Genomic DNA, 16,680 nt, shown 5'->3' on the forward strand with positions numbered 1-16,680 from the left:
GCTCAAAAGCTTGCGTTGGTATAACACTATAAAGTCAACATGGCATATTCTCAAAGTCAATCCCTAAAACAATTAAATCTTAAAATTGGCATGCACACTCATTCATTTGATTTATATCTTCATCTATCTCAACTAATTCTCATACATAATACTCATATTCTAAAAAAAAATGGGAGTTCTAAAGATCAAACATAATTTTTTTTTTTTGAAAAATAACAAAGAAAATGAAAATAAGAAAACAAAAATTCTCCAAATACCCCCATACTTAAAACACAACGTTGTCCTCAATGTTGAAATAAAAGAAAAGGAATATAGGAGAATGACCAAAATAAAGTAAAATGCGAAAAATAAAAGATAAGGGAAAAAAAGAAAGCAAATCTGTTTTTTTTTTCTTTATGCTGGGTTGCCTCCCAGTAAGCGCTTTTGTTTTTATGTCATTGGCTTGACATGTTGTATGTTCATTCTTCATAGATTGGTTTAGCTAACTCCACAGAAGCGGTGAGTTCTGCCGTCCAATTGTCATAGAAAGGTTTCAAGCGATGCCTATTGACCTTGAGTACTTTATTGGTTTCTAAACTTGTAATTTCAAATTAAACTCTTCTCTTGTAATCATTCGGTCATGGAGACTCTTAGTCTTTTCTTTGTAAATCCTTGCATTCTCGTAAGCATCATTTTGTATCTCTTCTAACATGGTTCCAGTCTTTTTGGGTACCAAAAGGATAGACGCCACCCATTCACTGTCCGTGATAGGGGGAATGATTCGTACATCATGGAGGATAGTTTGCAAAGCTTGCAAAGTTAATGCTGATTGGTGCATATTTTGGGGAACACATATGTTCCTTTCCTTCTCTTTTATCTCGGTAAAATCATAGCCATAGCTCAAAACCACGCTTAATCCATAAACTTGCTGCACACATTTATCAACTTGGTCATAGCATGTGATAGAATAAACATTGCTATAAGGATATGTCATTGCATCATCAAAATTAAATTCAATTTTTTCATCTCCTACTTCCATAGACAAGGTATCCTTACCACAATCAATCTTTGTGTTAGCGGTTTTCAAGAATGGTCTCCCAAACAATATAGGAGTGCTGGTTGATGAATCACAAGAATCATGTTCCATATCAAGAATATAAAAATCACATGGAATAACCAAACTATCAATCTTGACTAGGACATCTTCTATCACACCAAGTGGGTAAACAAAACTACGATCCGCAAGTTGTATTACAATGCTAGTTTTATTCAAAGGCTCAAGACTAAGAGAATCATAAACATGTTTGGGCATAACAGTAATGGATGCACCTAAATCTCATAAAGCTCTTTTAAAACTAGCATTACCAATAACACATGGGATAGTAAACGCACCTGGGTCTTTTTGTTTCAAAGGCATATTCTTTAGAACAACAACAGATACAACTTCACCCATACTTACCGTTTCGTGACCTTTCAGTTTGAAAGCTCTCTTGGTAGTACACAACTCCTTCAAAAATTTGACATACTTGGGAATTTGCTTGATAGCATCAAGCAAAGGAATGTTGAGTTCCACTTTCTTGAAAACCTCTAAAATCTCTTTTTCTGTCTTGTTTCTTTGACCTAGAAGAACTCATAGGAAAGGGTGGAATTGTTTTAAAACTGGAATTCATTGAGTGAGGAGTTACCTTTGGAGTGTTGGTCGTTATTTCAGTTTGTGGAGGAGAAGGATGTTTCTTCTTTGTACTCAACTCGGTTTCTATCTCCTCTTCTTCCTCTATCTCAATTTGTTTTGACCTTTGTCTTTCAAGTTCTCTCCCACTTCGCAACATGATCGCACTAACATTCTCTATTGGATTCAATGCTTGGGAGGGTAACTTTCCATTCATTTGTGCTTCCAATTTCCCCACACTTGAAGCTACTTGCCCCATTTGCTTTTCCAAGTTGTGAATACTTGACCTTGTTTCCTGTTGAAAAGACATGACATTTTGTTGTAAGGTCACAGTGTTAGAAGCCAAAGTTTTCATCATCTCACGAAGATCATCATTGGATGATGACCCCATAACATTGGAGTTTGTGAATGGAGAAGGGGGTTGTCTTGCTTGATAATTCTGTTGGGATTGAAATCCATGAGGATGGAACTGTCGTCCTTGATTGCTTTGTTGAGGTGGGTTCCCATAACGTAAGTTGGGATGATCTCTCCATCCAGGATTGTAAGTGTTGAAAAAGGGATCATTTTTACGTAGGGGTTGTCCATTGAATGCTCCATCAACTGCATTAGCATGTTCAATGTAATCTTCTTGCATTGTTGGGCATATATCCGAAGCATGTTCTTGTAAGGAGCATATGCTACAAACTTTTACCTGCTGTATATTTCCACAAGCCAAAGAACGCACAAGAGAAGTAAGATCATTAACTTTATTTTCAAGGTTAGAAACACTTACCTCATTTACTCGTTTGTTTGAGAAATCTCCACGAGTGCCAAACTGTTTCGAGTTGGCTGCCATGTTTGAGATCAATTGGCATGTAGCCTCGGGTGTCTTATCTACCAATGCCCCTCTACTTGCAGCATCAATGATACTACGGTCAGTAGGCATCAATCCTTCATAGAAATATTGAATGAGCAGCTAATCAGGTATTTGATGATGAGGACATTGAATGCAGAGTTGCTCAAATCTTTCCCAATATTCGAAGAGTGTCTCTCCATGAGATTGCCGAATCCCACATATTTCTTTCCTTATGTTGGCAACTCGAGATGCTGGGAAATAGTTTTCAAGGAAGATCTTCTTCATGTCATTCCAAGTTCCAATAGATCCTGGGAGAATAGAGAAAAGCCATGTCTTTGCTGCCCCTTTTAAAGAGAAAGGGAAAGCTTTCAACTTAACCTGTTCTTCATCAACTCCATTCGGTTTCATGCCAACACAAACCATATGGAACTCCTTGAGATGAGTATGAGGATCTTCTCCTGCAAGACCATTAAATGTTGGTAACAAATGTATAAAACCAGATTTGAGCTCAAAGTTTACATTATTGTCAATGTTTATGCACAATGGTTGATTTTCCACGTTAGGAGCAGCAAGTTCCTTGAGTGTTTGTTGTCGTGCAATCGCCATGGTGTTGAGGCGAGCTTCCTTTCGTAACTTGCGTAAAGTGTTTTCTATTTCGAGGTCCAACTGCACTTGACTTTGATTAGTAGAACGGGTTACAAGCATAAATCTTCAAGAAAACTCAAAAGAAACCAATCACACAAGAGATTGAAAACAATGCAAATTGTACGAAAATCCTACGGTAGAAAACCAAACCTGCCTAAAAGCACTAGAAAACAGCGGAATTTGGCCTCAATAGGGTTGGGCTAGTGATTATCACTAGTCCTGTTCAAAACGTCGTTTCCTTTCAGGAAACAAAAGGCTGAAACCTAATTCCACCAAAAAATATGTTTTGAACAGTACTGCTGCTGCAAGTGAACAGTACCGTCGCAAGCAAAAATTCTGTTTCTCTCTTCTTCTTTTTTTGAATCACAGCAAATAAAAATAACAGTACAAGCACAAGAATCAACTAAAATTACCTCCCCGGCAACGGCGCCAAAATTTGTTGCGATGTCGCGGTCGCACAAATTAATTACCCTAACTTAAAACACACAAGATAGTATAGAGCAAGCAAGGGATCGATCCCACGAGGAAGTTTCAAGTCAGATTTTTATGTTGTACGTTATGTAATTGGGGGGGGGGATTTGGTTTGTGATTATCTAAACTATGGCAGCAATTAAACTAGCAAACAAAATCAATTAAAACTAAAATATATCAAGAAAACAAACCTTGGTCGCAAGCACACATCCACCAACAGAAATCAGAACCGCTCCTTGAAATGAAACTCCAGTTTATATTCTGAATTTTTATCTTTCTTAACGTTGGTTAATTAACAGATCCGCTGTATAACTAACCCTAACCAACAAACAATCACAGTGTCCGCACTAATGATTTATTCCAGTGGCAGCCTTAAGATCTAGATAAATTCATTAATCTTAACAACCAAGTTGTCAGCTTGTGTTGTATTTGATCGAATGTTCTCCCTAAGTTTAATAACGTAGTTCCGCTACAATTATCAAGCTTAGTTGCTTCACAAGTTTATATACCACAACTCCGGTTTTGATATCAAACTTAGCAATAGATTGTTCACAATAATAACTTAGAGTCCGCTCTAGCAATTAAGATAAACAATCATAGGAAATATGCATAGGAAAACAAACATACTCATTCATGATACAAACTGAAAATAAATGGAAGAATAAATCTCACAGTTCTTGAAATCTGAAAGTGTTTGCATCCTTGCAACCAAGAAAACGAGCTTAGCCTTGCATATCTATTGAACAACTACTCCTAAAGATGAAAGAATACATGTTTTTGGGTTGTAGAGGGGAGAGTTTGTGCTTTTTCTCTTATGGCTGCCACCCTTCTTTCTTTGATTCTACTGCACTCTCTCTCCCTCTCTCTTGGCTCTTTTAATATCATGAACTTAGCTGCCTATTTATACACAAATTGTAAGTAAGAAAAATCAAAGTTCAAGTGTGAACATCAAGAGATGGTGGTAGTGTGAAGGCGGCTGGTGGCTGGCAGCTAGTTTGTGGTTGGTGGTTTGAGGTTGGTGGCTGCCTTCCTTGACCTTCTGGATTGATGTTCTTGAGGAGCTAAATTGCTGAAATTAAAACTTGGATGTCGGTTTTGATGCTTCAGGATGTAATTTGGATTCGTTACTTCATGAAACCTGTTTGCTAGCAGAATTCAATTGTCATCTTTGAAAACTCATATCTCCCTCATATGACATCGATTTTGGCTGAAATTTGGAGCGTTTATAGAATTTTGAGTCAGTAATCCAAACCAACTGAGTTTGCATCTATTGGATATCTACAGCTCCAGATATTGAATTTTGAATGGACAAAGGTCAACACTGGCAGAATGCGAGTTTTGACTTTGAAGGATGTGATTTCCATGCTCTTTGTATTTTTATTTTTCTTGACTTAGATTTCCAGAACAGTATGGATGTTAGCTTTCTAATTCCACTGGAATCACTTCTTTTTTACTTTTAGAGCTCACGCTTTGCACAAAACATCGACTGAGGGTCAAATCTGTCAATTACCTCCAGTTTACTCCTTTTTGCATCTTTCATCTAAAGGTGCCTTCAAAACATAAAACAAAGAATATCAAGGCATTTTATACATAAAACATACGCAAACACTAGTTAAATGTGGGTGAAACTATCAAATAATATGGTTACATCAAAAACCGAACAGTGTTTGAGCTGCAGGACAGGTTCCGACTTCTCTATTGTTGCTAAGATTTGAACTTGAAAACAGCAGAATTGAGTCTTGGACCCTCATGAAAGTTTTAGGTCTATGTCTTATCTTTCCATCCATATAAAGTGGACCTAAATCCGAGTTCTACAACTCCAGTTATGATCAAATAACTGAATGGTGTTCCAGTTTGGAATTGAACCAGCATCTCTTCTCTTAGCCTAGTCCTCTTTTTGTCTCTTCACTTTCAATTGTTAATCACATCAATCAATCCTTTGAATTGTGAGATATACCTGCATTCAAAACAAGCATTTACCATAAATTAAAGATATATTATATTATTAGACTTGTTATTATAAAACATGCTTTAGTTAGGAAATTTAACGATACTTTAGTGCAATACGATGATATAAAGCCTTAATGAGAATATACTTTTAAGTACTAACCACGAACGCCCCAGCTACTTTCCAGAGTCTCATGAATGATCTGTTCAGACCATATCTTCGCAAGTATATTATTGTGTTCTTCGACGATATTTTGATCTACTCTAAAAATTGGGATGAACATATTTCACATATAATTAGTGTTCTAACCATTTTATCCAGTAATAGTTTGTATGTCAAGAAGTCAAAATGTCAATTTGGAGTATCGCAGGTGAATTATTTAGGCCATGTCATACTAGAGAAAGGAGTCCAGGTTGATCCTTCCAAGATACAGGCAGTGGTTGATTGGCCAGAACCGACAACAATCAAGGGTGTGCGTGGGTTCTTGGGGTTGGCAGGTTATTATAGAAAATTCATCAGTGGCTTTGGCAATATTACAGCACCATTGACTCATTGTTTAGGCAAGGAAGGATTTCGTTGGGGAATAACTGAGTCCACAACCTTCAACAAACTTAAACAGGCCTTGACTTCACCTCCTGTTCTGCGGTTACCTGATTTTTCTCAACGTTTCTTCATTGAATGTGATGCTTGTGGCACTGGAATAGGCGCTATTCTCATACAACAAGGTCAGCCGATTGCATTCTTCAGTGAGGCATTAAAGGGTTCATCTTTGGCACTCTCCACTTATGAAAAAGAGATGTTGGCCATTGTTAAAGCCATCCGGAAGTGGCGACCATATCTTCTGGGTAGACCCTTCACTGTCAGGACTGACCACAAGAGTCTCAAGTTTCTGTTAGAACAACGCATCACAACTCCAGCACAGACTCGTTGGCTTCCGAAACTCCTTGGTTATGACTATGTGGTGGAATACAAAAAGGGCCCTGACAACAAAGGTGCTGATGCACTGTCCAGAAAAGTCGAGTTCAACTTTATGGCAGTTTCCTTGCCTCAGCCCGATTAGTGGATACGTCTGCAACAAGAAGTTCAACAAGACTCTTTTTACACTGATTTATTCAAGCTGAATTCAGGTCATCAATGACAGTTGTATACTTGTAAAGATGGTGTGTGGTTCAAAGCTGGAAAGGTATATTTAAATCCCTCTTCTCCATTAATTCCTTCAATTTTGGCAGATCATCACTCTTCTCCTATTGGGGGCCACTTTGGTTACCACAAAACTCTAGCGAAGATCCGCGGTACCTTCTTTTGGCCAAAACTGCGACAACATGTGAAAGATTTTCTCCGGCGTTGTGATACCTGTCAACGTTTTAAGGCAGATTGTTTGAGTCCTGCAGGGCTGCTGCAGCCCTTGTCTATTCCAACTAAAATATGAACTGAGGTGTCTATGGATTTTATGGAAGGTTTGCCTCCTTCATTGGGCAACACAATGATCATGGTTGTGGTGGATCGCTTGAGTAAATATGCTCATTTTGTAGCTCTGAAACATCCATTCACGGCCATTATTGTGGCCAAATCTTTCATCGTTAATGTTGTAAAGCTTCATGGAATTCCTGTGTCTATTGTCAGCGACCAAGACAAGGTATTTTTGAGCTCCTTTTGGAAAACTCTGTTTCAACTGCAGGGTACTCAGCTCAATATGAGCTTCAGTTATCATCCTCAATCGGACGGCCAAACTGAGGTGGTCAATCGGACACTGGTGCAGTATTTAAGATGTTTTACAGGTGATCAACCATATAAGTGGGTGGATTGGTTGCCTTGGGCAGAATTTAGTTATAATACTGCCATTCATTCTTCCACAAAGATTTCACCATTTGAAGCAGTTTATGGCATTTCACCACCAAACGTGCTTTCATATGTGCCAGGAACTACTCGTGTCCAAGCCGTGGATGAATATTTACGTGATCGGGATTCAGTTCTTCAGGATTTACGTCATCAACTAGTCCTTGCGAGAGATCGGATGAAAACTCAAGCTAACAAACATCGCCGTGAAGTTCATTTTACTGTGGGAGATTTTGTTTATTTGAAGTTGCAACCATATCAGAAAACATCAGTTGCTTTTTGCAGGTCAATCAAACTGGCGCCACGTTACTTTGGCCCTTATCAAGTATTAGCTAAGGTGGGGGAAGTTGCCTATAAGCTTGCCTCACCTGCTGGGTCTCAAATTCATGATGTTTTTCATGTGAGCCGCCTACGCAAGTGTTTGGGTTCTGTGGTTCCAGTCTCTCAGGAGCTACCTCCAGTATCAGTGACTTCTACCATTTTGCCACAGCCTGAGTTGGTTTTGGATCATCGTGTCATATGTAAGGGACAGTATCGGCCTAAGAAGGAGGTTTTAATCAAATGGAAAGGTGTTGTTGTTGAAGATGCTACATGGGAAAATTTATGGCGTTTTATGAAGACATATCCTGATTTTATCCTTGGGGACAAGGATACTCCGAGGGAAGGGGAATGATATGTGCAACAGACCCTTCACCAGGCAACCACAACATGCTCGCAGACCACCTTCGCCATGCAACCACGACATGCACCACATTCGTGGATCATGTGCTGACATGTCACAGTTAGTTAGTTTTAAGTGATGCAAATAATTAGTGGGGTTAGTGCCCTGCTTTTCGTTGTATGCAGAATGTGTGTGGGAATCATCCACTGATTATTTCTGCCATTATTTCCATTTCATTGTATCAGTTGTTTTTACTCATTTATTAGTTGGCTATAAAAAAGTCATCTGAAGTGTAAGGAAAGATATGAATTAATTATGCAAAACTCTCTTCTCTGTTTCTCATTCTACCAATTCTTCTTCTTTTCTTAAATTACACTTATCAAATAGCTGTCAGGGGGTCAGAAAACTGTTGTAGCCCTGACATTGATATTTTCCATGCAACGATGTGATCCTGCTCCCTTTTATCTTTCTGACGAGATAGAAGCAGCATTGGATCCACAGTACAGGACTGCTGTTGGAAGTATCCTATTTCCATGTATTTTATTTTGCTGTCTCGCTCAAGCTTTTAATGGTTTCTTTTTGTTGTCTTCTTCTGGCTATCAGTATGGAGTCGGATGTAAATTTTGCTTTCCTGCCATGCTCTTCTGTTGCTGCTACTCATCGAGGGGAGTTGGTCTTCAGTCTCCTGGAGTGGAAGTAGGTATTTATATCTAATGGGAAACTTGTGCATAATTAAATACATGCTGTTATATATGCAGATATGTGCATAGTATTAGTTTTTTGTTGCATGCTCTATTCCAGTGTAATATTTTCCATCTTAGTTCATATGAAATTTATCTGTGTCTAGATGTGATGAGGGTTATTCTTCAATAGGGGCAAGTGGCCATTTAATCTGCTACTGGATCTGAATAATTTGATTGACAGCAAGATTCTGAGAGACTACTACTCATTTGATACTGTTTAACCACCGTGACTTAAATTAACTCATTCATCCCTGTCGGTCGGTGCGGCCAAACTCTGATGAACGATGACAAATTGATCTATATGACACTGCTGCAATATATTTGTAACCTGTTACCATGAACTATATCTTTTTTGCTGGAATCTCAAGATTGTAAATAGATGCTAAACACCTAGGCATGTATGGAAATTATGCTTTTCAATATATTCTCTCCTGTTATTTACTTATTGGAAAAAAAAATTTCTTGGTATTGTTGATGAATGCTACTGATTGGATTTCTGTAGGCCTCCATGTCGCCTCTAGATGCATTCTTTGAATTGAAATTCATGCTCAAGTTTTCCTTTGGTTAAGAAATCAATATTCCTCGATCATCTTTTTCCCCTTGAAAGAACCTTATTCAGCTGAAATAATAATAATAATAATAAAAGGTATTTAGGTCGTGTTTGGGAACGCGGTTGAAATTATGTTCTTTTAAAATTTAAAATTTTTTTTATTAATTTTTTTTATGTTTTTAGATCGTTTTAATGTATTGATCTCAAAAATAATTTTTAAAAAATAAAAAAATATATTATTTTAATATATTTTTAAATAAAAAGTATTTTCAACAACAATCACTACCACAATTCTAACTCACGAGAATTTCTTCTCTCCTTTCGTTATATCGGTTGCTAGTGAAATCGGTTGCTAGTGATAAACCATGACTTAAATTAACTCATTCATCTTTGTCGGTCGCCCAGCCAAACTCTGATGAGCGATGACAAATTGTAAATATTGATTTTTTTATTAACACTTGTGGTTTTTACTTGATGTAAAAAAAAACTTTAATAATATTTGTGCATTAATTTTTTTGCATCAAAAAATAAATTATTCTTCTTATTGTAAGGTGAGTTAAATAAACACATTAATATTTTTATTTATTTATTAACATAAATTATTTTAAATTTATTTAATTAAATTTATACATAGAGTTATTTTTATTTATAATTAAGATTTTTTTTGTAAAAAAATACATTTAAAAAACTTATATATTTATTTTTTTGATAAAAAAATTATCTAACCCATGACTATGCACGGGTAAAATATCTAGCTGTATACACAACGAAGGCGGGTAAATTTGCCATCAAATGAAACGAACTCTTTTTACATGGTTTTTTTAATTATGAGCCGATGGAGCCTTGCTTCCAGTTGCTCTGCAATCAATTTAATAGACCTATGGACCTAAAGGCCTTCTTTGAGTCCATAGGTCTACTATCAAATTGAGCCCATTATTGGTGATGGGCTTGTAAGTAACATTAACGGCCTATTACTTCCATGGAAACTCGTATCTGTAAAACAATAGAATATAAAAGAATTGGATTTGAATCTTCTCAGGTTCCTGAGGAGATCCAAATGCTCATCATTTAGTAAAAAGTTAGTAAATGTATCCTTTCCATTGGTTCGTTTTGTAAGTTACACACATCTTTTCGTTTACATTTTTTTGCAGCTATTGGAGCAACAATTTTCCTTGTGATTATTTGTCTACAATTCTACATGATGTGGAGGAAAGGAAAAAAAGTGAGGAGAAAAACTTCAGAGAGAACGAGGGAATGGCTTAAAGCATCAGCGAGCAAGGATTTTCGGTGAGGCAAAAGCAACCAACAATTATTTTGATGATCAGAAAGTTGGGAAGGTGATTTTGGTTCTGTTTACAAGGGAGTTTTAGCAGATAAGATCTTGGTTGCAGTCAAGAAGTTTAAAGGGGCAGACAAGGCTTAGATGAACGAGGAATTTCAAAAGGAAATTAGCCTAGTTTTGCTGGTCAATCACAAGAATGTGGTCAAGCTCTTTGGCCTGTGTTCGGAGACTAAAATGCCATTACTAGTTTATGAGTTCATTTCAAATGGAAATCTTTTCAAGAAAATCCATGACAAAAAGTTGCATTTACTAGCTTCCTGGGGCAATCATCCAAGGATAGCATCGGAGATTACCCTTGCGCTTGATTATCTGCTTTCTCTAGCAGACCATCCAATTGTTCATGGAGATGTCAAGTCGGTGAGCATGCTTTCAGACAACAATTATACGGCAAAGATTGCAGATTTTGGAGCTTCAGCACTAATTTCTTCAGGCCAAACCATTATAGTAAAAAAAAATATAAGCCACTTTTAGCTAGCTGGATCCTTAGTATCCGATGACGGGCAATTTAACCGTACAAAGCGATGTCTATAGCTTTGGAGCTGTCCTTGTGGAGCTTCTCACAGGAGAGCTGCCAAACTGAAATCTCAAGTCAGGAGGGAAACTGAACATTACTCGGTACTTTATCTCTGCACTGGAAAATAATCATCTTTCCTGAATTTTGGATTTTCAGGAAGCTGATGAACGTTAAACGGATTGGATAGAAGCTGTAGCTGAGTTTTTTTTTCTATCAAATTTTGTCTCCAATATTGTTTTTGTTGTTTTTCCTTTTAAGTTTTTTATTAATATTTTTTCCATGATTTCATCATTTAAAATTAAATTTGTTTAGAGTTAAGCTTTCTAATTGAACCCAAGATCAGGATTTCACAAGTTGCAAGTTTTAGAGATTATACTAGATTTAGGAGATTTGCCCGAGTTTGCTTAGTTTTTTTTTTAAGATGATATTTTAATATTTTTTATCCTCTTTTTTGTTTTGTTTTTTATTTTTTTAATTTTGGTTTGATTTTATTGGGTTAACCCTCTATAGTTTTTTCTTTTTTATATCACCCCTTTCATTTTTTTAATCTATAAATAATCTATCAAATTACAAATATTTTTCAATTTCACGTCCTATGAGTTTTTAATCTTTCAAATTTGATCCTTATTATTTTAATTGCTATTTATTTTGTATGGAATCATTTGTTTTTCAAATTTTATCTTTCTTGGGTTTTGTTTTTCAAATCTTATCCTCATTCGTTATGTTGTTATTTTTTTTTGGTTTAACCAGTTTTTTATTAATATTTTTTAACGATTTTATCATACAAAATTAAATTGATTAATAAATAAGATTCTTTATTGAATTTGGGTCTAGAATTCATCAAGTTGTGAATTTCAGATATTAGATTAAATTTAGAAAGTTTACCCGAATTTGCTTGGTATTTTTTTAAAAGCTTATGTTTTTTTCTTTGAGTTTTGCTTTGTTATTTTTTGTAATTTTTATTCTATTAGATTATAATTATATTGGTTGATAATCCAAACAAACTAGATTTGTTCTACTTACCTTTTTATAATTAGGTTTTTTTACCCTAATATTTTTTTACTTTGAAAATTTCTTTTCTTGTGGATGTCTAAATAGCATGCATGGCACTAGTAAACAGACCAACCACGAAGGAAGTATGTGATAAGCTTGCTAAGCTGAAAGCCCTTCATCAGAAATCACTTATTAGGCGAATCATCACAATCTTTCGGCAACAACGGAAGCATTTAGAATTGGACCAGTCATTTAATGAGATCAAGGAAATATATATGCAGCTCTTCTGTAGAAATCAAGCTGAATTGGCTAATATGAAGAGAATGAAAACATTGACTGATTTACATATAATTCATCAAATAAATGCATTTGCAAAATAAACAAATGAATTCGATCAACAAATAATTAATGTAATTAATGAAAAAATATGAAGTGAAAGTTTTAATTGATTATGGAATTAACATACATAGCATAAACATATCTCTTCACTTTCCACTTGAGAAATTACAAAGGAAAATTATATATTTGTATTGAAATTACGAGCCTATTTGGTTACATGGTTGAGCTATGTTTTTGTTAAAATTTAATTTTTTTAATTTATTTTTTTTATATTTTTTGATCATTTTGTTGTGCATCAAAATTAATTTTTAAAAAATATTATTTTAATATATTTTTAAATAAAAAACACTTTAAACCAACCATAAAAAATCACAATCATAGACTTTTCATACTATAGCTTTCACCTATTAACCACCCTCCCTTGCAATTATAATGAAAGACATGGTTGGAGAGCTTAAATCCAACCAAATGACATTAAGATATTGGATTGTTTCAGTACTATGAATTTTCTGCAAATATTTTGTTTGCCTTCCTAAAAAAAAACTAAAAAGAAAGATGTAGGAAGGACTCTTACGGCTTTATTAACCCGGTCATATTGAAACTAGTCATAAATTGAATTAAGATAGGCGAAATGAAAAAAAATAAAATGATAGGTTGGTATATAAATTCTATATCAAAAAAGGAACTAGAATAATTTATATAAAAAAATTCATCTTGAGAATCTTAATAGGGATTTCTAGCATTTGGGTCATGGTGCCATCCCCTTGTTGTGCTTTTAGCACGCTTACAGTTGGCCTAAAAAACACTCCAAATAATTCCCATGTCTACGTCTTGGTCATGTTTTAATATTTTTAATTAATTACATTTTGGGGATGCATTTATTGGCTTTGGAAAATGTAAGAGGGAGTATTTATTTGGTGTTAATTCTATTAAATATTAATTTTAAAATATGAATTAAAAAAGAACAAACAAATCCCCTTAATCATTAATTACTCTGCGTACCCCAAACGTCTTCCTAGCCAGGTAAAAAACTTTGATTTGGTTGGTGGCTTTGATTTGGCTTCATTAGTAATTGTAGACTTTGATTTGGTCAATGTTATGGGACTTCTTCCTAGCCAGGTATAGACCTCTATTTTGTATTGGCTCCTTCATTTCAATGATTTCTTGATTTTTAACTATCTCATCATATCTTCGATCAGCAGCTAAAAAATTTCTTGAAGAGCGTGAAAACATTGAAAGATTTAGATTTTGTTTCAATGTAGCGGTTAATTTTTAAAATATTTTTTTTATTTAAAAATATATTAAAATAATATTTTTTTTTATTTTTTAAATTAATTTTTGACATTGATACATTAAAATTATCTAAAAACACATAAAAAAATAATTTTTTAAAAAAACTTATAATTAAAAAAAATACTTTTAAAACACAAAAACAAACATATTCTTATATATAATTCACAAATCAATTGACAAGCAAAATAACCAAATGAAGTCAATTAACAATTAACTAATTTAATTAATGAACAAAACCTAAAGTGTAAAAACTTATTACACGTTATTGATCGAACTGTTTGGTTTTTTTTGTTTTTTTTATTTTCATTGAAATTCTTTCTGTATATACTGATGATTTTTTTTTTTGATGTTTGTCGCGGGATGCGCGGCGTCGCGGCGAATATTCCACTTTAAAATCTAGGAAATGTGCATGGTATCTATCTGGCAAATATGGGGCGACAAGAAAATATTGTCTTTTTTTTGTAGAAAATGGAATGGGAGTCGCCACCTAGTATTTTGATCACTAGGAACCCTAACTGGTCTCAGAGATTGGGTACGGGGACTGGTTGCGTAAAGGGAAGGTATTAGCACCCCAAATGCGCCCTACCTAAGGTAAGCTGCATTGTTTATTTGTCTGATAAAATTCAAGGTCTCGTTGTGTTTCCTAGTTGTTGGTCCGTCTATGGTTCAAGAAAAGTCCTCCTCAATAAGGAGATCTTTATCTTATTGGGTGAAACCTAACTATTCTAACGTCTATATAAAAAACAAAACCATATTTTTAATATCAGGAATACGTTTTACATATAAATTCGTAATCCCAAATACTAAAAGAAGACCAAAAAGATTTTTTTGAATTTTTGAAATATTGACCTAGTTCTCATGGCTTGAATAAACTGGTTATTAAAGCCAAAATGCATGCTAATACATATATTGTTTTGAAATTTTCTTTATTGTATGAAAAATATGATGTTATAATATTTATATATATATATTGGAGAGACTAGGCCGTATGCATGAAAACAAAACATTTTTTTTTATGTCTTGACGAAAACCAGGTATTTTAATACCGGATTTGTATCTTTACAGTATAAAAATACAAACCGATATTGATCAAAATACAGTAATAAACTTACAGAAAATCACATATTTTTTGAAATAATTTTTGAAGAAATTAATTAATTTTTCTATATATATATATCTAGATATAAATAATACAAAACACAATATAATATACATAATATATAATATATAATTGGGCTGGGCTGGGCCGGCCCAACGAACTGGGCCGGACTCAGCCCCAAAATGTGTTGGGCCGATCTCGGCCCACCAAAAAAAATCTGGTAGTTCTCTTCTGGGCCAAACCCGACCCGGAAGGCAGGGCTGGGCCAGGATTAGCCTGGCCCATCAACAAAACCCGCTGGGCCAGAACAAGTCTGGCCCAGCACGAGAAAACAACGGGGGGGAAGGGAATTATTTTCCCCCCCATCCTTCTCCATGCAGAAGGAATGTTCTGCATGCAGAAGGAAACGCAGTTGACACAAATAAAATGAGGGGGAAGGAAAGTTTACCTGGCGCGGAGGAGTCGGTGTCTTGCTGCGTCGCTGGCGGTGCTGCGGTGGAGGCCGGTGGCGGTGTTGTGGCTCACGGGCGGCGGCTCCAAATAGTAATGTTACTGCTTCAGGCGGTGGAAAAAAAAGGCTTTTGTTCTTCCCTTCTCCTCCGTTCTCCTCCTCTTCTTCTGCTGCGTTTCCTTTCCCTTTTCTCTAAACCTCACAGTCCCTCTCCCGTTTGTGTCTTCCCCGGTTCTTTCCTTTTTGGTCCGTTTTCCTCCCTCTCAGTTTGGGTTTACTGGTGGTTCCTTTCGGTTCCGGTTCTCCTTTCTTCTATTCACTTCCCCTGTACTTTTTTTTTCTCTCTATTCCGTTACTCTCCTTTCGGTCACTTTCTCTCCTCTCTTCGGTTCGTTCCTTTCTCTTTCGGGTTTTTTCGTTCTTCTCCCCCTTTCTTTCCCTTTCTTTCGGTTCTCTCTTCTTCCTCTTCCCTTACTCTCTCCTCTCTCCGTTCTCTCTCTTTCGGGTCTTTCTTTTCCCTCCCTTCTCCCTTCTTCTTCCTTACCTACTGTTCATTGGCCGAAGGGGTTGTGGCTGCTGTGATGAGGTGGTTCAGCCGGTGGTTGCAGCGGTGGAGTTGGAGGAAGACGGTGTCGGTTTCCTATGGCAGAGGAAGAAAGAAGAAGAAGAAAAATCTGCAGAAATTGGGTGAAAATGCTGGTTTTTGGCTGACTTTGGACCCGAATTTTCCCCCCCTCGGATCATCAAATCTGACTCTATTTATAGGAAGTGGAAGAGGGCAATCTTGTCTACGTTGTGGAAAAATTACAGCCCTTGATTCAGTTGGGAAGCATCTCAACCGTTGGCTCAAAGTGTGCACCTCGAGCTACCAAATTTGGCAGCTCCAGGCTGTGAACTGCCCGAGGTGGCCACTTCGGGCCAATGAACGGACCTGTTTCTAACTTTTTCGACCCGACCGGACCATTCTCCGGGATAAAGGGGTTTCATGTGGACATGTTGGTGCATGCTTTGTCGGATTTAGGGGCCAAACGAGGCAGAAAACACGCCTGGAAGTCGGCCACTCGGGCAGCTCGGTGAGGAAGAAAATGAACAGTTCCTGCCCAAAAAAAATGCAAAACGGCGCCGTTTTGCTAAAAATAGGGATCTCTTTGCCAATTTTCAATCTAGTCCTCCGACTTTCAGTTTCGTTCAAAATTATTCCCTAATTGACCCTAAAACTTCTGATTTGATGCAATTTAGTCCCGGCGTAACTTCATCTTCGACCCCAGAGTTACGCGCCTTTTCCAATTTGGTCCTTGGTTTCGGATTTCTT

General features: G+C 36.2%; 2 pseudogenes; both read left to right on the plus strand.

Annotated features, from left to right (window-relative positions):
- Nucleotides 1–9,008, plus strand: part of LOC133699383 (structural maintenance of chromosomes protein 3-like) — a 38,462-nt pseudogene extending 29,454 nt beyond the window's left edge.
- Nucleotides 9,009–10,279: 1,271 nt separating this feature from the next.
- On the plus strand, nt 10,280–11,334 carry LOC133699384 (wall-associated receptor kinase-like 3; annotated as a pseudogene).
- The last annotated feature ends 5,346 nt before the right edge of the window (nt 11,335–16,680 follow it).

This window comes from Populus nigra, chromosome 7, assembly GCF_951802175.1.
Source record: "Populus nigra chromosome 7, ddPopNigr1.1, whole genome shotgun sequence".
NCBI lineage: Eukaryota > Viridiplantae > Streptophyta > Magnoliopsida > Malpighiales > Salicaceae > Populus > Populus nigra.